At 38.8% G+C, this 21,922-nt stretch overlaps 1 pseudogene; it reads left to right on the top strand.

The window, feature by feature from the left end:
- Positions 1-1,907: 1,907 nt before the first annotated feature.
- LOC125922491 (rRNA-processing protein FCF1 homolog) lies at positions 1,908-2,495 on the top strand (annotated as a pseudogene).
- Positions 2,496-21,922: the final 19,427 nt, after the last annotated feature.

Here is a 21,922-nt window from a genome sequence, read left to right as displayed (position 1 = left end):
ATCAACTCTTCTAAAGTTCTTGAACTGTGTGCGAAGGCATAAGAGGTTGCCACAACAAACTCACGGTATATTTTAGCTTTTCTAGGCAAACGCAGTGACTCTGTATCTATCTGATGTGAAATATACCAGTTAGAAGTAGTTTACAATTTCAACAATGGATTGTGCTACCTTCCTTTGATGATGCGTCTTTGTGAAGATGTTTTTTTCAGTGGATGCTGTTTTACAAAGTGTGTGGACATCACTGTAGAGCAGGAAATGAGAATGATGGTGTCCAAACTCATTCCAGGCTTTAAGAAGTTTAGACAGGCCTAATATTAATTGTGGTTATTTAAAGTGAAATGAAAGTACCAGCTTATCCTTTTAATAAACATGTATCATACTTTTCAAATTGCTATTAAATTGTCAGCACATAATGCTTATTATGTTGTTTGTACCTAACTACTCAATAAGCAGAACTTTTAAGTATTTCTTTAGTCATGGGGACACCCTGAAAATGATTGGGTTACAAAAGATGCAGTGAATCAAGAGTATCTGAGAACTATGGAACCAATCATTTTTAAAGTATATCTGTTAGGAGGGTGCCTGGGTGGCTCAGCCAGATAAAGTGTCTGACTTTTGATTTCAGCTCAGTTCATGATCTCACCATTCGTGGGATTGAGCCCCACATTGGGCTCTGAGCTGACAGTGTGGAACCTGCTTAGGATTCTCTCTCTCTCCCTCTCTCTCTGCTCCTCCCCTGATCACTCTCTCTCAAAAAATAAATAAATACATTTTATGGGGTACCTGGGGGGCTTAGTTGGTTAACCGTCTAACTTTGGCTCAGATCATGATCTCACGGCTCATGAGTTCTAGCCCCAAGTCAGGCTCTGTGCTTATAGCTCAGAGCCTGGAGCTTGCTTTGGATTCTGTGTCCCCCTCTCTTTTTCTGCCCCTCCCCTGCTCACGCTCTGTCTCTCCCTCTTTCAAAAATAAATAAACATTAAAAAGAAGAAATAAACTTTAAAAGCATAGCTATCAGTGATTAGTACAATCAAATCTGTACTACTTTAGAACAGAAGCAAATTTTTCTCTGAAGGATCACACATTAAATAATGTAGGCTTCGCAGTCCATATTTGGTCTCCGTCACATATTGTTCTTCATTTGCATGCTTGCTTGTGTTTGCAGCCCTTTAAAAAGTAAAACTAATTCTTGGGACACCTGGGCGGCTCAATCAGTTAAGCTTCTGACTTTGGCTCAGATCATGATCTTGCAGTTCCTGAGTTTGAGCCCATGTCGGGCTCTGTCCTGACAGCCCAGAGCCTGGAGCCTGCTTTGGATTCTGTGTCTCCCTCTCTCTCTGCCCCTCCCCTGCTCCCACTCTGTCTCTGCCTCTGCCTCTGTCTCTGTCTCTGTCTCTCTCTCTCTCTCATAAAAAAATAAATATTTAAAAAGGTTTTTTTTTTTTTTTTTAAGTAAAAATAATTCTTACATCACAGGTCATTCAAAAACCAGGCTACCAGCCAGTTAGAGAGCACAGGTTTCAGTTAGTCAGCCCCTGCTTTAGAAGCTTGAGAAATACGGCTCATTTTATGGCTCTTGTTTGGTACAAATTTTGTGATCCAACATAATAAAAACACTGATGATGGAAACTGCAAAACGCTTTTAGTATGACCGAATGCTAAGATATTATTTTTTACATTTTAACATCACCGATATTGGTTATTGTTATTCTTGCAATTGCTTCTGCCTAGGTGAGGGTCATCAGGAAGTTGCCATTGCCTGAGACAGCGTGAACTTGATCACAGACATCTGTGTTATTTCCACCTCATTTGTTCTATTGTTTGTGCTACACATGTTAAGTTTAATTACTGTTTAAAATATATTCAAAAAAAGAAAGAGTGCGGCAAGAACATGAGAAAGCAAAAGAAAATCAAGGAAGTATGAGACCATGAAGCCAATGCTTAGTCTCTGAGATCAGAGGCTTAAAGAGTAGGGCATATTAAAACCTAAAAGGAAAGAAAAGAAAGATCCCAGTGCACACTCAATGAAAGAGAAGTACCTCAACATCCTTCTTGCTTATTCTTCCAATATAACACACAGCTAGGCTCACCTTACCATGCCCTGGTTGATATCAACTATATCAACTTTTCCATTAAAGCCAAACCTGACATAATACATCAATGATGGACTGTCCATATGACAATTGTATCCCCGATATAACTGATTGTGTCATGACTGAAATTGATAAATTGGGGCAAAAGTATCCAGTGGCTCTAAGGATTGCCAAGGATCCAAGATTTGAACAATTACCAGGCACACACATAGCAACTATGTAGATGACTGCTTAGTATAGACAGTAACTCAGCACAAATGTTACATTGTGGCCACCGTTGACCCCGGACCTTAAATGAAGGATTCAGAAAATCCTTGGAGTTCCCATCATATACATTTCTAACCACAGTTACAATATGGAGTGGATGCCAATAATTATGGAGCTCCTCGTTCTAATTCTTAAAAGATAGAGTTGACTTCCTCCGCCTTCCTTTGCCAACCCTTTCTGTTGCCGGTTCGTATAGCAATACGCTATAGCATTATTTATTCTCCTTACATGGGGTTAAATTCTCTGACTTTTTGATGTTGTTTTGAAATTGATATTTTGTGTCATTTTAAATTTTGTAGCATCTTTTTATAAATCAGATGATTGCTCACAGAAAACCTATCTGCAAAAAAGTACATAGTAATTTGTCACCGATAACAAAATCTTACTGTCCAGAGGTGTTTTATTGACCTCCTCTTCACCCAATGCATGTGGGAAGGATCCCTACCACAGGGCTATGGGGATGGCCAAACCACGGTACATGATGCTGGACAGATGAGGTCATCAGCAGTGTATTCGTCATGCGTACTCACAGCCTGGGGCAGGGGGACGCTGTGCCATGCAGAACCACGTAGGGGTTGCATTTAGGAACAAAGTTAAAGACCAGGGACTGTGGGAAATAGACTTGGTATCAAGAAAGTAAGATGCTCCCTGATTCCTGGTGGAGGATGCAATTGGCTTGAACTTCACGGGCTGGCAGGGAAGTCAAGGAAAAGAAGCAACTGTCTGGTCTCTGTAATAGGAAACCTATTTGGCTATGGGTCCATCTCTCCAGGAGCAGAGTGAGAAGGGAAACTTGCAGGTAAGCCATTCAAGTTCCTCCCTCTCGTCTCCAAATATCAAGGCACACGTAATACTGGGCCTCACTTTCAGGCTTTAAGCCACAAGAGGCAAATAACCTAACAACATGGTTATGATCGTTCTATTTGTCTATGTAAATATAAAATATATACCTTTTCAATAGGTATAAAATTAAAAATGCTAAGTGGAAAACCAGGATTGTATCAGAGCTTAACTGAGAGTGGTTTTTTTTCTCATAGGTACATAAAATAACAGTCCATTTTATTTTATTTTATTTTTTATTTTTTTAACATTTATTTATTTTTGAGACAGAGCGAGAGCATGAACAGGGGAGAGGGTCAGAGAAAAAGGGAGACACAGAATCTGAAACAGGCTCCAGGCTCTGGGCTGTCAGCACAGAGCTCGACACGGGGCTCGAACTCACAGACCGCGAGATCATGACCTGAGCCGAAGTCGGATGCTTAACCGACTGAGGTGCCCAGGTGCCCCAACAGTCCATTTTAAAGTCAGTGGAGGGACGCCTGGGTGGCTCAGTCGGTTAAGCGTCCGACTTCGGCTCAGGTCACGATCTCGCGGTCCGTGAGTTCAAGCCCCGCGTTGGGCTCTGGGCTGATGGCTCAGAGCCTGGGGCCTGCATCTGATTCTGTGTTTCCCTCTCTCTCTGCCCCTCCCCCGTTCATGCTGTGTCTCTCTCTGTCTCAAGAATAAATAAACGTTAAAAAAATAAATAAATAAATAAAAATAAAGTCAGTGGAGTCCCAGATGGAATTGAAACATGGTAGTGTGCGTCAGCACCATGTGGTAAGACAATTTTACAGAGACTGCATTGTTTCGTTTAAATTTAATCTCACACACACAGCACCATTAATTACATTTGCTGAAATGGTGTCTGGATAACTCTGTCAATTAAGTGTCTGACTTGTGGTTTTGGCTCAGGTCATGATCTCACGATTTGTGAATTCAAGCCCTGCATTGGACTCGATGGTGGCAGTGCAGAGCCTACTGAGGGTTCTCTCTCTCTCTCTCTCTCTCTCTCTCTCTGTCTCTCAAAATAAATAAATAAACTTAAAAAGAAAAAGAAAAAGCACATTCATAGCCAAACCAGAAGTTGTATAATAAGTAATGTTACAGTGAAAAATACCAGATATTACAATAACCTTGCTAAAAATTAGAAGCTACTGATAAGATCCTGGTTTTACACTTAACTAAAGCACTAGCATCAAAAGCAGTTTTGTATAAAGTCATGGCTATGCTAGAACACAGTGAAAGTTGTTAATTTTATTAAAGTAAGCTTTAGGATAGCCAATGTTTAAAATATTTTGTTCAGGGGAGCCTGGGTGGCTCAGTCGGTTGAGCATCCAACTTCGGCTCAGGTCATGATCTCACAGTCCATGAGTTCCAGCCCCGCCTCGGGCTCTGTGCTAATGGCTCAGAACCTGGAGTCTGCTTCAGATTCTCCATCTCCCTCTCTCTCTGCCCCTCCCCCGTTCATGCTCTGTCTCTCTCGGTCTCAAAAATAAATAAACGTTAAAAAAAATTAAAAAAAATAAAATAAAATATTTTATTCATAGAACTGAACTAACCAAACACACTTTCTATATTAGACTAGTGTTTACTGGTTGTACAAATAGAAAATTATTGACAATGAGAACAACTAATCCTGACAATAAAATTCAGTCGAAATTAAATTCTTTGATAACTAAACAATAGCAAATTGGGAAAAACAAATTAATCATTCTCAAAATGGCAGAATATAAACAAAAGAACTCAAGGAAAGACAAAAAGTAAATGTAAAAATAAACACACTCTGGTGAGTGGGGAAAAAGAATAAAAGTGTAAAACATCTGAAAGGACTTTGCAACAACATAAAGCACAAATATATAAGGTTAAGGTACACACACGGATAAATACATAAATATGTCCTGATGGCTTTTCATTCCTAACACAAACTTTTTTATATTTATATTTATATTTATATTTATATTTATATTTATAACACATATTTTATAATAAAGTTCACAATTAGAAAAAATGTATATTGATATATGTGCTTAAAAATATTTAAGTACTGCATTAGAGAATTAAGAAGAAGCTTTTGACTTTTATACATAGATAAGGAGGAAATAAAAATACAGAGACAGGCTTCATAGGAAAAAATAACTTAGTCAAATATGTCTAAAGCATAAGGAGGTAACACAGAAACAATTCAAACAAAACATGCCAGTTATAAAAGTTAAGATAAATAAGTCAATCCCTCTAATAACATAAAAGAGAAAGAAATTCAGAAAGTGAATCTGAAACTCAATTTACTTTTAAAATCAAAACTTAAAATGATACGGATAACAAATTGCTAGCCAAACTCACACATGAAAAGAAGGACTTTAAAATATCAGTAATGTTAGTATATAATTTTGGTGCAATGTTAAAAGAATATGCCATAATCAAATAGGATATTGTCCGTCTCAGGGATAAAAGTATGATTTGATTATTTTTAAATTTTTAAAAAATGTTTATTTATTTTGGAGAGAGAGGGACAGAGTGTGAGTGGGGGAGGGACAGAGAGGAGAGAGAGAGAGAGAGGGAGACACAGAACCTGAAGCAGGCTCCAGGCTCCCAGCTGTCAGCACAGAGCCTGACGCTAGGCTCGAACTCACCAACCATGAGATCATGAGCTGAGCCGAAGTCGGACACTTAACCGACTGAGCCACCCAGGCGCTCCTCTCTCTCTGACCCTCCCCCCCATCTCTCTCTCTCAAAAAGGAATAAATGTTAAAAAATAAAAATAAAAAACAGTGTAACTTTATTAATTTACATATTCAATATAATTGGCCATAGTAATATTAAGTGTCACATTCACATTTCTGTTTTAAAAAAAAATCAAACTTGATGTAGAAGAATTTTTTCTAAGCAGAAATTTTTTGGTGGAGGGAAATAAAACCTGAGGTAAAGACCTTGAATTCAGTAAGAAAATAAAACACTACCACACACTTTCTAATTATCATCACATTTTCACATTTAATATTCACATTTTCTAGAATCTTTAGCAATTCATAAAAGCAAGTGAAAAGAAACATGATAGAAACACTAGAAAGAAACTACTGAAACTGACGCAAGAAACCATGTGAATCAAACCACAGTAAAAAAAAAAAACCGCTGTGCATCCGCTAGGAGGGCTGTAATCTGGAAGGCAGATAATAACAAATGCTGGTAAGGATGTGGAGAAATCGGAAGCCCCATACACTGCGGGTGGGAACGTAAGATTTACAGACATTTAGAAGATCTACGATAGTTCTTTGAAGAAGTTCAGCACAGAGTTACCATGTAATCCAGAAATTCCGCTCTTAGGTATGTATGTACCCGTGTGAGATGAAAATATATGTCCACACAAAAGCTTGTACAAAAATGTGCATAACAGCACTATCATAATAGCCAGAAAGTGGAGGCAGACCAATGCCTGTCGAGCGATGAATGGGCAAACAAACATAGGGTATCTGTATACTGAAATATCTAACCATAAAGCAGAATGAAGCTCTGATACATACATGCATGCATGATCCTTGAAAACATTCTCAGTGAACGAAATGGAACACAAAAGTCCACATACTTGATGATTTCACTCATGTGAAATACCTAGAATGGACAGATGTATGGAAACAGAATACAGACTCTGCAGTGCCAGTGGGCAGAGAGGGGGTAGGGAACAGTGAGAGATTGGTCATGGATACGGGGTATCCTTTGGGAGTGACTAAAATGTTCTGGAATGAGTGGTGCTGGATGCGTAACTTTGTGAATATCGTAAAACCCACTGAACTGTGCACTTTAAAATAGAGAACTTGGTAGTATGTGAATTCTTGCTCAATAAAGCTATCGTTAAAAAACAACCAAAACAACAAAAACAAAAACAAAAAAAACCATACCAAGGCTCCACCTTCAGGCCAAGATGGAGCGATAGAGACTGAATTTACTCTTGTGGCAGACACAAACAACCGGAAAAAATTCATTAAACAATAGTTTTCAAGAATTTAGGTATTTGGCAATTGAGGACAGTGATCCCAGACTAAGAAACATGGAGCTGAGCCTTACCTTTGCTCCAACCTGGAGGGATTTTCTATGACACGGCACACGAGGGAAGGCTCAGGCATTGTCCAGTAGTTTCCCTGAGTCGTGATGATGGAACTGGGAGTCTAAGGAGACCGAAACACCCAGAGTTCTAAGGGCAGAGTACTTGTCCTAAAGCATATGTCCATACAAAGCCTTATACACAATGCTCATAGCAGCTTTATTTGTAATAGCCAAAAAATTGGAAACGACTCAAATGTCCATCAGTAGGTGAGTGAACAAATATGTTGTGATACATACATACAATGAAATACTACTCCGCTTTAAAAGAAATTAATTATTAATACATACAAACAACATGGGTAGATCTCAAGATCTTGGGTGTCGAGATTTAGCAATATTTTGTTTCTTGATCTAGTTGCTGATTAGGAGGGTATATTTGATGAAAATTCATGTGATAAGTATACTTTTCTAAATGTATATTTCAATAAAACAAATTTACAAATCAATGACTTTTGGGGATTTTGGCAATAGCTAGTTTAAAACTAATACAAATAAAGACCTCACTTGAAATAGGAAAACAATTACTCTCGGAATAAATTTAGTAAATTTATCCTCAGGTGAAGATATATGCAAACTTTGTCATAAAATGTAATTGAATATATGAATCAATTGAGTCATACTCAATGATGAAAATACTGAGCATCATAAAATGTAACTTTTTTCATATGATCTCATTGTCTCATTATCTCATTTAAGTCAACTCTAATCAAAATCTGAACACTACTTAATGTATTATGTCAGCCTAAGATTCCTTTGAAAACAAACAAAAAAATGAGATAGAATTGTTGAGGAAAAACAGAACAAAACAAAACAAAAATGTTTTCCAGAAAGAAAATACAGGAGAGAGACCTTGACCTACTCACTGATATGTGTCACTGTTTTTGCAGGAACAGACCCCCTTCCTATGCGTAGGGACTCCCTCTCCGGCAAAGGCTGCCTCCCTAAAAGACATAAATGTAAAATCTTGGGGTGCCCGAGTGACTCGGTTGAGTGTCTGTCTGAGGCTAAAGTCATGATCTCATGGTTCACGGGCTCGAGCCCCGTGTCGGGCTCCTCAACCTGCTTCAGATTCTCTGTCTCCCTTTCTCTCTGCCTCTTCCCCCCACCGCCTCAAAAATAAACATTAAAAAATGTAAAAATTTTATATTCTCAACCTCCGTAGCTCAAGTTGTGGTCAAATGGTTTACACCATGGTGATCAGACACACGCTCCCTCAGGGGGTCACCGGAAACGAATATTGTGTTGACAGGTAACAATAGAGGCAGCCACTCCTTTTGACGCCTAACAGCTGCAGTGGCACCAGTTCCAGTGACAATGTGTCCAGCATCAGGAATACGTACTACCTGGGTCCCAGCAGTAGTAGAAGAGGGCTGGGGACTGATTGGAAACCTTCCTTCTGTCTGTGTAACTTGTATGCCTATTTCTCTAGCACCTCAAGAGATTCTGTCAGTTACCACTATCCTTTAATAATCCTTTCTTGCCTCTATAAACCCCCCACGGTTTTCGCATATAATAAGGTTTAGTGGGATTCTTAACGTTATAAATTCGACTCATGTTTCCAACTAAGCTAATGCAAAAGTTAGCACTGGAAATGATTGCAATCCGTAAGCTTTCTACCAGGGAAGTTGGTGAGGTTTAGGATTTACCTGGCCTTGTTCATGCCGACAACAGTGAAAAATCCTGGTACAACTAAGGGCTGGAACTCTGGCAGCTAGTGACATGCACTGGCTGTCTGTGGTCACCTCTAACAAAAGGCCCAAGGAAGGCAAAACTTGGGAGTTTATGTGGCCGGCACGTGGAAGAATACATAGGGCGTGAGATTTCAAGGGATTGGAGGTGAGCTGGTTGTTTCTAATTTAGGTGGACAACCTAAAGACAGAGAGTAACAACGTTAACGTCTAAGGTTCTTAGCACAAGACATAGATTTGAAAGGCGAGTTTTAATAACTCTAACACAGTTAGAATCTCTCACCTCTTGCACCCCAGTGCTGGGATAGCCAAAGAAATACACTTTGCAAATTTCACAAGCTATCATATGCCCATTTGATTATTTTCTGTTATTATATCTTTCAAAGTGTTTTCTAAGATATGTGTTGTTATGTTTCACTCATGGTGTTTTCATTTTTCTTGATATTGTAAACGGAATATTTTATATTCACATGATAGCTTATTACAGAGGATGTCTACTAATCTTCCTATATAGGTATTATAATCATTCACTTAAATCTCTTGGTTCTAAATAGTTCTCAAAATAATTTATTCATTTTCCTGGTAGGTGCATTATCTACATATAATAAAAACTTTCTGTCATTCTTCTTAATATTTACATACGCTTTTGCCCGGAAAACATATTGCTTTATTTATTTGTATACATCTTTTAATTCCAAGTATAGGAAAATATTTTCCATTTTTGAATAGATGTTGAGTTTTTATTTTCAAATACCTTCCCAGCATCTTTTGAGTTTACCCTATTTTTATTTCACTTGGCCTATAAATGTAGTGAAATATGTTAATTGATTTTCTATCAATGTTCTGCCTTATTCTGGGCCACAGTATGTTATTAACAGCAAGTCTCCTTCTCAGGGGATAAACCTAAGTGATTTTAGGAAGGTTTCAGGAACCGACTGGAGTCCACACCTCCAGGTCCTTAGCATTTCCTAGTGCTGACCTGGCAAGAAACAGTAGGAGAAACCATCATTTCCTGTTTTCACTTCAACCTGCCCTACGGCCAGAAAACACAGGAGCCAGGGTGTGAAATGAAAAAGAAAAGAAAGAATAGCAATTTAAGAGAAGAAAAACCACCAACTTTGTTAGGGAGGGGTGGATTTTTTTAGTGTCCCTTCACCAAATAGAATCTATGGTGATTTTATAAGAATCAACTGACTTCCATTTTGCCCGTTACCTTATCTATCCGAGTTTTGTTCCTTGAAGATCGTACTTGACCTTTTACTTTAGCTATGTCCCAACTCTTATATTAGATGTCCAATATGACATATTACACTTCTTGGAACAGATAATGCCTGACGACTTGTGCTATCTGTGTAGGGCAGGACTGACGTAGCAGGCAGAGTTCCCTAGGCATGCCTACGTGATAGAGAGGAATTTTTGATAGAACCACATGCACTCATGTTTGAAAATTACAGTGATTCTTAAAATCACCAGGCTACGTATTAAAAATGAATTATCTGTTCCCTTCTGACGGTCCAAGGTCACCTGTTCTTCTAGGCTCAGCTCAGCTCACTGACCTTTTTTTTTTTTGACTCCTACAAAATGTACTGTTCTCCCTTTCCTCTGAACAGCCAGAAAATTCAGACTACTCGATCACATACATTTCAGCACTCGTGTATTTTTAGTGTCATCCAATTATATTATGATACAGTACTCCACTGCTTTCAAGTTTGGTCAATTAGATTTTGCCTCGATCAGCTTCTTTACCCTGACAAAATCCAACATCAAGTTGAGTATCTGATAGCCAACAGTATATATGATTAAATAGAATCATTTGTTGATTCATAAAGTCTCAAAACCATAAGAACAGACGGGAAACTTGGAAACCCATCTTTTCTACTTCACCACCTCTGTGTCCACATTGATGATTGAGGCGAATCAAAGTTTTAATACAAAGCACAAAAAAAATTAAATTGTAAGAACCTATAAAGAAATGAACTAAATGGTATTTTTTTTAAATTGAAGTCTAAATAAACAATAGTGATAACAAGTACAATGATTTTAATACTGTGCTCCCTGGAGTTCTGAGATTCTCTAAGGTGTATAAGGGGCTTTGGGGGAAAGGAAAAGGCAAGAAAACTGGGTAAACTTAGCACAGTCTAAGCCAGAATGGTTCCACTGTCATCTATTTTATGATTGGGGTTGTATGGAATATTTCTTCCATAAAAAGAGGCTCAGCTGATGAAACTAATTGATAACTTTAAAAACCACTCATTTGGTTAATTGCTTTTCTTTTAGGTATAAAGAAAACGGGTCAGCTCAGACAAGTAATACACTGATGCTTGATAGTTGCAGACTTAAGAGACAGATTTAGGAAACATTTATAAAGACCTGGCTGTTTGTTCAGTACCTCTATGCACCTGCATGCATCCAACATGTAGCCTCCAGTTTGGGGACAGAAAGATCTGTCCTAACAACTGGGGGAGGGATTAGATTATCAAGAAACATACTTACTGTACCTATCCCTTCTCATTCAGAAAGAGGCTACTGTTATTTTTAAAACTTTAAAGACGTTAGTTTTTAAAATGGTGTTTAAAAAATACTTCAAAAATAGGAAAGACTCCCTGGCATTTTAGACACGTAAATAATTTTGCTTAGAAAATATTAACCTGAACGCCACATGTGCTTGAGCTGTATATCTTTACCCCTTTAAACTGACATGTTACAGGGAACAATTTCTTTGCCATGGGTTTAGGCTTCATGGCGAAGTGATTTCTACCTAAGGAAGCCACTTGAGGGCACCAAAGGCATTTCTCTCAAAGTCGGCATCCGTTTGGAGGAGACTGATTTCCACCTCATTGTAAATTGAGAGGAAGTGGGTGGGGAAGCCCAAGGTCTGGGAAAATGACCATAATAATAGTACCTTGTGTTTACATAGCACCTTTCTTCAATTAGCTCAGCATGTTTGGATATGATTATTCAGCTGGGAGCTTCCAGTTGTGGGAAATGAGGCACAAGGCAAACACGTGGCCTAGGAGGAACAGAGGGTGAGACTCATTCTTATTCATTTCAAATGCTCATTCATTATTTTTACACTAAAAAGCTGATGTGTGGCCTTTCCTGGCCATTTCCTTAGAAACAATAAGTTGAGAAGTCAGAGTCCCAAACTCAAACACATTTAATGGAAAGCCTCAAGTTCTGCTAGCAAAAGAAATAACACTCCACACAGCCAAGAAGAGAACTATAATAGAATTCTTTTCAACTAAGTGTAGTTCTAAAGTGACAAATTGAATGCACCAATTCCAAAGCAAGTCATGAAAATAACATAGCTTCAATAATCCTCAGTTACACTTTACTTCTATTCCTCAAGCAAATCTCCTCAAATTTGTATTGTAAATCACTCATCTTTTATCCGTTCTCTGCCAAAAACTGACAAGAAAAATTGAACCTGTATGGAAAAACCTAAACTCTTGTCCCACATAAGAAAATACTATTCAGGGGGCACCTGAGTGGCTCAGTGGGTTGAGCATCACACTTCAGCTCAGGTCATGATCTCCTCATTCAGGGGCTCGAGCCCCGCCTCAGCCTCTGTGCTGACAGCTCAGAGTCTGGAGCCTGATTCAGTTTCTGTGTCTTCCTCTATCTCTCTGTCCCTCCTCCACTCATGCTCTCTCTCTCTTTCTCTCTCAAAAATAAATAAACATTAAAAAATTTTAAAAAAAGAAAAGAAAATAGTATTCAGGAGTTTAATGTGTTAGTTAAATGCTCCAACATGATTAAGTAGAGAAACATCTAGATAAAGGATCATTTAATTAACAGACAATTAGGTCTGGCTGAGTCATTGACTGAGAAGATTGCTATAGTGAAAGTTGCCAAGGAGAGCATTTGCAATGATTGATGTGCAATACATGATTAAGATGTTTTCTTCCTGCAGAGTCATTTAGGGTCTCGCCTGCTAATGGAAGGTCTCACGTGTGCTCCAAGTACTAAACACGTGCTAACTTTAACGTTTGAATCAGGCTGTGGGTGTTTACTCACATGTACGCCTGAGGCTGACTGTCCCCTTACAGGTTTAAACCCCACAGATTCAGCCTAGATGGTCATCTGTTTCACCAAATACATATTTTTCCTTTAAATTTCAGACGATGCTTGAATCTGGCTTTCTTAATCGTTCCAATGATTGTAACAGATGTCTGTTATATAAAGGGTTTCTCCAAGGTGTTGGGGGACTGAAATAATTGCAGTTAATGGATTTTCATGCTATGCAAATATCCAACTCAGAGACTCTGCAAATTGTGAAATGGAAAGCAATCAAATCATGCTTCTTTCTCTCTCACTTACCTCTTTCCCTCCTCCAAGAGGTAGCGATTTATTGGATTTTATACCAATACATTATACCAGCGATTTATTGGATTTTAGGGAAAAACCATTCATTTGTACCTTATTTATTCGGATACCTGCCTCAGATGTCTATTTTTCTAGGACCGGTGCTGATTGACTTCTATAAACTGCCTATAACATTACACACTATATCTCAACATTGTATAAATATACAGGATGTAGCCCTGGAGACTGGGGGTTTTAAGGGCGTTTGATCACCCGAATAGCTCAAGAATATATAAATCTAAAGGTATAAAAAGTAAAGTGGTACTGCCTTAGACTTGTGCTTACCACCAACATATTCTTTTTTTAAGTCATTGATTTCTCAAATTTTAAAGCTGGAGAGTCAAGCCACAGCAAGGTAAAGTAACCTGTTCATGCATAGCCAGTGGTAGATTAATTCTTTAAACTAGGTCTTCTATAGTAGTAGCCTTTATTGTATTGTTTTAATTAATCTTTATATTCCATGAAGATTTTTTTTTAACTTCCAGGTAGTAAATAGGAGGGAAAAGCCAAATTTTCTTAAGGTAGAAGATAAATCAGTTTATTGGATTCCATAAATATTTTTGAGGCACTACTCTGTGTCGTGTTCTGCTTAACACAGATGAAGAGGTAAAGTTTGACTTCCAAGATTTCAGAACTACTTCTTATATTTTCGAATCAATTTAGAGAAGATACATCCTGGTACCGCAATTTCAAATTTCCTGATTAGCAGTGTTTTCACAACCGGGAAAAATCCATATGCAAAATTGAATAAAATATGGCATAACTCTTAAAACATCTTTTTCACCGTAGTTTTTCTCCACAGTTCTTCCACGTAAACATTCAAAGTGCAAATTTTACATGAAAGTGATTAAGAACATGATTTCACTAAAACTTTGAGAGCTTTAATCATTATTATTCACATATATATCATCTGTGACTTCCTGAATGTAGGGATTTATCTTGATCATCCTAATGTCTTAGCACATGTAAGACTGACAATAAATGCCTGGTAAATAAATGATGGAAGATTGGGTCAACATATGGATGTTTAAATATTACTATAGGGTCACTCAAGGACAAAGAAGGAGATAAAATGGAAAACGAACACGGGTAGAAGTTTAAGGATCAACTATACATAGGTCATTGCAAAAAGGAAAGAAGTTGGAGAAAAATATGATAAACTATCAGAAGTTTGGTTTGGTAGTAGTGTTAAAGGTTAAAAATGATGGGAAATGTGGTAGTTACTAGAACTCTCCATAAATATTGCAGCTCTTTCTTCTTTGTGTGGCATATTAAAGATTGAGTCTCCCTGACTTGTTTTGACTAATGAAATATGGTTGGAAGTGATGTGTGTTATTTCCCACTGACAGTTTTGAGAACGAATGAGAACTTCCCCATGCTTCTTTTTTTTCCTTTTGATGACTGAAGGTTTAGTCAAAAGCTGCTTCATAAGCTTAGAACTAAGCATGCAGACATAATGTGCCTCAGAGCCCCCTGCCAACTCACACAGGGCCTGCAGCATGACTGAGAAATACAGCTTACTTGTTTAAGGATATAGATTGTGGGATTGTTTGTCACTGCAGCATCACCTAGCCTATCCTGACCGATACAGAGAGTAAGAAGTAAGACCTTTATTACTAGATAAGACTGATTAAAATGGCCAAATTTTTTAGTTTTACATGACTAGATAGGAAGCAGATATTAAAAACTTAAAAACTGAGTTATTGATTGGAACTTATGGACAAAAGTGCCAATCATCCATTTGAAACATTTACTATAAAAGGAAGAGAATTATCGCTCATATATCCCTCTCAAAATTTCTTTAAAAAAACATAAGTAATCTAATAATGAGAAAAAATGTGTATGGATACTAGAATCAAGGGAATAGTTCAGGCAACATGCCAACACTCTGAATAGTATTGGAGAAGTATACCTGAAATATACCCTCACAGGAGATGGGACTGAGGGAATCACTGAGCGACCTTCTGTTTACCACACAGTAGAAAAAGCCTGTGTTTGGAGAACACAGAACTCTTCACCTAGCAGAGCTGTAATAGCATCTTTTGGTGTAGAAAACAAGACACTGGAAGTGAAGAAGTCTCTGAGGACAATTGGTAGAAACCCAATTTCTTCCTCACTGACTTTTAGGGGAAAGTAGAGACTCTCCTTTTGAAGTCACACCCTTCAGTTGCTAAGTAAAGAACAAGCCAGGTAAAACGGGGCTAATATTCCACTGGCCATTGATAAGGTTAGCTAGAGAGTGGTGTCACTGGCTAAGTTATATTTAGGCTGCCATAATAGTCTCATAATTTTTTTTAAGCACAGGAACAAACCTTCCTACATGGGATACAGTCCTGTCCTCTATTTTCACCAATGATGTCAGGCATATGAGTTGGCAAAGTTACACTCTAATAAATATACATTTTTTTCCACCTCCTGTAGGGTATTGGTGATGTAACTAGGGGCCTAAATGATATCCAAAGTACCCATTTCACCTCTCCAAAGTAGAAAAATACGATTTCTTTCTATAAGATTAGTAAACAGAAACATCACTATAAATAAAGAAGAAATCAATAAGTAAATATATTTTATGAAACACGGCCACCGAAAGAAGCAGAAGAAAGCTGTAGAAGATCTTTAATTGAACTTTCAAAGATATCTGAGAGGATATTGCCATCTATGAAATTAGAAAAAGAGGAAAAAACTCACAGCAGAAAAAAAGTTAAAGACAAGATTGCTAAACACACAAGAGGACAATGGAGGCAGCAAACTGCTTAAAATAAAACTTAAAAATTAGAGGACATTTTAATAATTTACTTAGAAAAATTAGAGTAACATAAAGACATCAAAGTTAAGAGAAATGATCTGAAATACAGATAACAGAATAGGGAGGTCAAATGTAGTCATTATAGGAATTTCAGAAGGAATACATTGAAGAGAACACATACCACAGAGATGGGAAGAAAGTTGCCCTAGACAAAGAAAACTTTGATATTTAGATCAGAGGGCTCCTAACTAAAATCCGGTAATTTTAATGAAAAAGTTACCACCCCAGCAATATCTTGTCACTAGACATACTAGGGGAAGTTTTAAAAATTATTTCTAGAATAAAAAATATTCCATAGGTATTCAGTCAGAAAATTACACACACACTGACATAGGAAACACCGGAATTCATATTTCCAGTTTATGAAAGAAGAAATATAAATAGCCACTGAACATATGAAGAACAAGGATTTAAACCAGAGAGACAATTTCTTACTGATAGCATTGGAGTAAATTAAAGTAATATAAAGCCAGGTATAATCAAAAACACTTGGAAATGTGACTCTAGAACATTTTAGGAGTATAAATTAGAATAAACTTTGCGTATGACCATTGAGAACACGTAGCTAATGCTTTCTGTCATTTTTTAAGAAGATTTCTATTTCCTAGAATACATCCAAGTTAACAAAAACTCACCTCTCTGTGCAAACATCTAGCCATAAGAATATTCAGCAGGAAAAAAAAATGTAACAAGAGCATATCATCAGAAACAAAATATCTCAAGTTTGGTCTTTGTACAATCATAAATCATACATCATAGGTATATATGCTTAAATGCATAGAAGGATATTCACAAAATTAGAATAAAAAAGCCAATATGTTCACATTTGTTGTTTGGATAAAGCTCCTCTAGCTAAACCACTCTCCTCATCATGCAGAGTCCCCCTTTTCCCTAAGTAACAGGCTTTGGTTCCCTGCCAGCCCACAGAAGTATTATTCACACAAGCCAATCACACACATCTATGGGAATCAAGGTTTGCTCCATCCCGTGGATACTACGGAGTCTGTCTCCCACAACCCCTGGTTGTTCACTCTGCTCTAGGGGCAGCCCCTGTATGGCCACAAGTTGAGAGTGTTGTCCTTCTCCTCTGGGTTGTGACTAGTAAGCTGTTACCGAACTCATCCATACACCATCAGATGTCATGTGTTTGACCATTCCCATAACCCCAAGGTGGGATTCACCAATGGGGTGAAGACGAGGCAAATAAAACAAAAGGTTGAAAGGTTTAGGTGGAATAGATTGATGGAACAATGTCCTAGAGCAGGAGCAAGTTGGTTCCTATTACACATTACCTATTACACGTAGGAAAATGAGTGAATTTGGCTAAGAAAGAGCACTTCACCCTCATATCGGAGAAAGAGAGGATAGAGTGAGTTGATGACCCACCTTGTAGGATAGTTTGGGTGTTGTTAATAAAGAAGGAGGCAAGGTCATCTGCTAAGATCAAGAGCCAGTAACAAGGATTGAGGCTTAAGAAGGGGATCCATTAGGATATATTTCTTACAGTGCATAAGTAAGAACTAGTAGTAATCTCAGGGCAATTAATTATCTCACATAATAAGAAGTCTGAAAGCAGGCAATTCCAGGATGGGTTCAAGAGCTCAACAAATATCAGGGTACAGGTTTGTCTTCTTTTAGGATTTTATTTTATTTTTAAAAGTTTATTTATTTTGAGACACAGAGAGAGAGAGAACAAGTGAGGAAGGGGCATACAGGGAGAGAGAGAACCCCAAATAGGCTCCATGCTGTCAGCACAGAGCCCGAATCAGGGCTCAGTCTCAGACCATGAGATTATGACCTGAGCAGAAATCAAGAGTTAGACGCTCAACTGACTGAGCCACCCAAGTTTTAAGTAATCTCTACATCCAACGTCAGGCTCAGACTTCCAGTCCTGAGATCAAGAGTAATACACTCCACCAATGGAGCCAGGCAGGCTATCCCACAGGTTTGTCATCTTTTTTTATTTTATTTAAAAAATTTTTTAAAAATATTTATTTATTTTTGAGACAGAGAGAGACAGAGCATGCATGGGGGAGGGTCAGAGAGAGAGGGAGACACAGAATCCGAAGCAGGCTCCAGGCTCTGAGCTGTCAGCCCAGAGCTTGATGCAGGGCTCAAACCCACGAACTGTGAGATCATGATCTGAGCCGAAGTCGGAAGCTCAACCGACTGAGCCACCCAGGCGCCCCTACACAGGTTTGTCACCTTTAAAACTTTCTCCACCTTCTCCTAAAAATGGTAGGATGGCCTTTGCAGATCTAAGCATCACAGTTTCACAAGATATCTGCAAAAAGGAAGAAAGGAAGTAGAAAAGAAACCACCAGAAGCCACCAGCAAATATCCCCTTAAATGTCATTGGCCTAAAGTGGTCACGGGCTATCCTGACAGGGGAAATGTAGTTAGCATGACTGACTTAAACCAATCAGTACTTTTACTCTGGGAGGGAGCAGTTTGCTTCCTGAATACAAACGGGGTTCTGTTAGAAAATAACAAAGGGAGAAATAAGTCAGAGCAAGCAACTTAAAGACATCGTTCAAGGGAATCTGAACAAGTTTTGTAAGAGCAGCTGTGGATAATGCCTAAATACATAAAACATGAATGAAAGGATTACTGGGCAGCTGTCAGTGCAACATTGAAGGTGGAAAATCATGAATTTATAGAGAACATGATATCCTAGATTTGGGATTTTCTTTGGAAAACATAGTCTAGGAATTAGAAGTAAGTCAATATGAGGAATATCAAAAAAAAAAAAAAAAAAAAAAAAAAAAAAAAAAGGATGCTAGAATGTTCAGGACAAAGGTGTTGAATGGCTGACCCTGGGATCCAGAATGTCAGAAGTTAATGGACCTAGCTATGAAATACAACAATTCAGAGAAAAAAAGTATGGCTTTGGGCATTTGGTGATCAGGATGAAGAAATGGAATGAGCAGGTGGGATAAAGGAAATAGATTTTCATAAGTAAAATAGAATCCGAATTCACTAACACTGGGCACCATTATACTTCAAGTTGAAACATGCAGAGGGGGTCTGAGAATTTTTAATATAAATACAGTGGATTTAGAGAGGTAAAGGCTATCAGAAGGATGTCTTGGTGCAGTGGAGAGAATAGCAGTAGATTTTCTTTGGTTTATTTACATTGTTCTGTATTCCCAGTTCGACTGTGTTTTCTTTAGCTCAGGGAGCAAACTTCACATTTCTTTCTCATCCTCATCTAGGAAAGGGGTGATGAAGGGTGGTGGCTGTGGCAGTGTTAGGAACAGTCCCCTAGGATCCTAAGATTTTATAGAGGCTTTAAATACTGGTGATCACATTCGACTTGCACAGTTAGATTTTCAATACTTTTTAAATTCAGGAAATAATTTCACATTATTAATTGGATTGGAGATATTATATCTAGATATAATTCTTTCTCTTATAGCTTCTATTCACACTCTCATTTTATCTACCAATGATTCATTTCTTCCAAATACAATCAGTGGTGGTGCCTAGATTATTCAAGCACTAGAAGATGCAAGGTACTAAACACCAGGAACATAGTACCACCAGGTGTAATTAGTTTAAAAAAGGATGCTGGGGGGGGGGGGGAGGTCAAACAATAGTCAAGAGATTAAATAAAATGTGATATTTGCACAAAGAAATATTCTACAACCAGGGATGGCATTTTAAAAAGTATATATTAACATAAAAAGCGCAGTGTAATTTTAAAAATCTTTTTATGCATATGCAGTGCCCAAAAGAGTTCTTTAGAATGAGAATATGGGTGATTTTTAAAACAATTTTGAAAACAATTTTTATAGCTTCAGCATCTTTCCAATATAAATATGTAGCATGTAAGTGATAATTATTGTCTAACAAATAACAATAATCACAGACCTAAGGTGAACTTTGTCCTAAAAAAAAAAAAAAAAAAAAAAAAATTAACAATTGAAACAAAGAGGGTCAGCCAGGAGGGAAAGAAAGAATGAGAATTATTGAGGTTTATCCTTTCAGAACACCAGGGGTTTTTTCTTGTGCAGTAGGAGGGATACCCCCACCCTCTCTCTCCCCCTCCCTTCCCCCCTCTCCCCTCCCCCGCCCCCCCTCCCCTCCCCCCTCTCCCCTTCCCCTCTCCCTCTCCCTCTTCCTGCCAGGTAGGTGGTGAGATTAGCTTCTGACTCACCATAATTCATATAGCTTCATTTCCTGTTTGGGACTCAGGCCAGAAGATCTGAGCACAGTGTGATTCACCCACTGTTTTAAATAAATATCACCCAAGGCTTCTTTCTCAGTCCCTCGGGCAATTTCCCTTTGCCCCTTCAGAACAGCGTGCTTTATTACCCTATTGATGCCTTCTAGATTGCCTAATTAAAAACACTCCGCACTTGGTCGAGAGGACTTTGAACTTCCGGAAGGCTGCCCAGGAGTCTACCCCCGCTGTAAGGGTCATTGGCTTTAGTTGGGGCCCTGTGGAAAGTAGGCAGGGAAGCAGAAGGGTGCTCCCCAGACCGATGACTGGACTTCCCCAGGGGAGGCATCTGCACCACTCTCCCCAGTGTCCGGCCGCCGTAACCGCACGCCTGGCTGTTGGAAAACAGCAGTATGAGGATGTGAATAATCCTAAAACAAACAAGCGCCAGGCAGCAATGATTACGCCCCGGATATGTCCGTGGTCTGCTACTCTTTCAGGGTTTCTCGAGGTTTTCTTCACTTTTTTCAGGCCTCTTCCCAACCTTTCTCCCTTGGAAACGTCAATGATTTCTGGAGGATCATTTCTTGCTAACCTTCTAAACTCTCTGCCGGTAGGACCCCATCCTCTGCTGGACCTAACCTCCACCGACAGGCGGGTGAATCCTAAACCTGAATCCCTCCGGGCACTGCGCTTTCTGATCGGACCCTCTCAGATGCCCGTTGTTTGTTGTGTGCCCACCCCCAGCTTCCGCACGCTTCGTTCCTGAAGCCTTGCCTCTGCAAACTTCTGTAGAAGGCAATTCTTGGGCTCCTGGGGCCACTTGGCCTGAACATGCCAAGAGGCTTAATTCCTGAAAGTGTGTCCCTTGGGGCAGACCACAGCTAACGATCGATACGACAATATAAAAGCCCAACTCCCTTGTTTGGAGCAGAACGAACTTCCTGGTGCGATGTACTCTCCAGAGTTCCTTCCCCCTTAGGATTGGAGGAGGCTGGACTTCACCTGAGACGCTGCACCCTTGACTGACTTTTCCCCCTTCCCTCCTGGAAGAACTTCTTTAGTAAATCACTTGCCCGTGAATTCTTACCTGAGGCCCTCCTGGGAAACCTGACCTAAGACCCAGCTGCACTTAAAATTCATTTATACAACCTGCCTATTAAACATGGTCACTTGGGTGACTCACATGCACCTTAAACTCTAATTTGCCAGTCACTGAGTTCATCCTTTTCCTCCTGATCTTGCTTCCCCTTCCATATTCCCTAATTTAGAAATACAGCCAGTCATCCAAGGTAAAAACCTGTAAGTTATTCTAGATGTTTCTCTTCTCTTCAAACCCTGCATTCCCTTAATCGCAATTTCCACCCATTTTAATTCATTAGCATTTCGTAAATATTCTTCTGGTCTTCTTGTCTACATGACCACTGCTGTTATGACTTCAAGCCTTCATTATTTTCTAATCTCTCAACCCTCACTTAATACTTAATCCTACCCAGGCTGTGTTGAACCGCCCTCCCCCCCAGATCTCAGTTCCGTTGTATCCCTTTTCTTCTGCCACATCTGTAAATTCACTACTGCTTTAAGTCAGTCCCACGATGTGTCATCTCCTCTTACTCTT

Source organism: Panthera uncia, chromosome B1 (genome assembly GCF_023721935.1).
Source record: "Panthera uncia isolate 11264 chromosome B1, Puncia_PCG_1.0, whole genome shotgun sequence".
Taxonomy (NCBI): Eukaryota; Metazoa; Chordata; class Mammalia; order Carnivora; family Felidae; genus Panthera; species Panthera uncia.
This window is presented reverse-complemented; position numbering and strand designations above follow the sequence as displayed.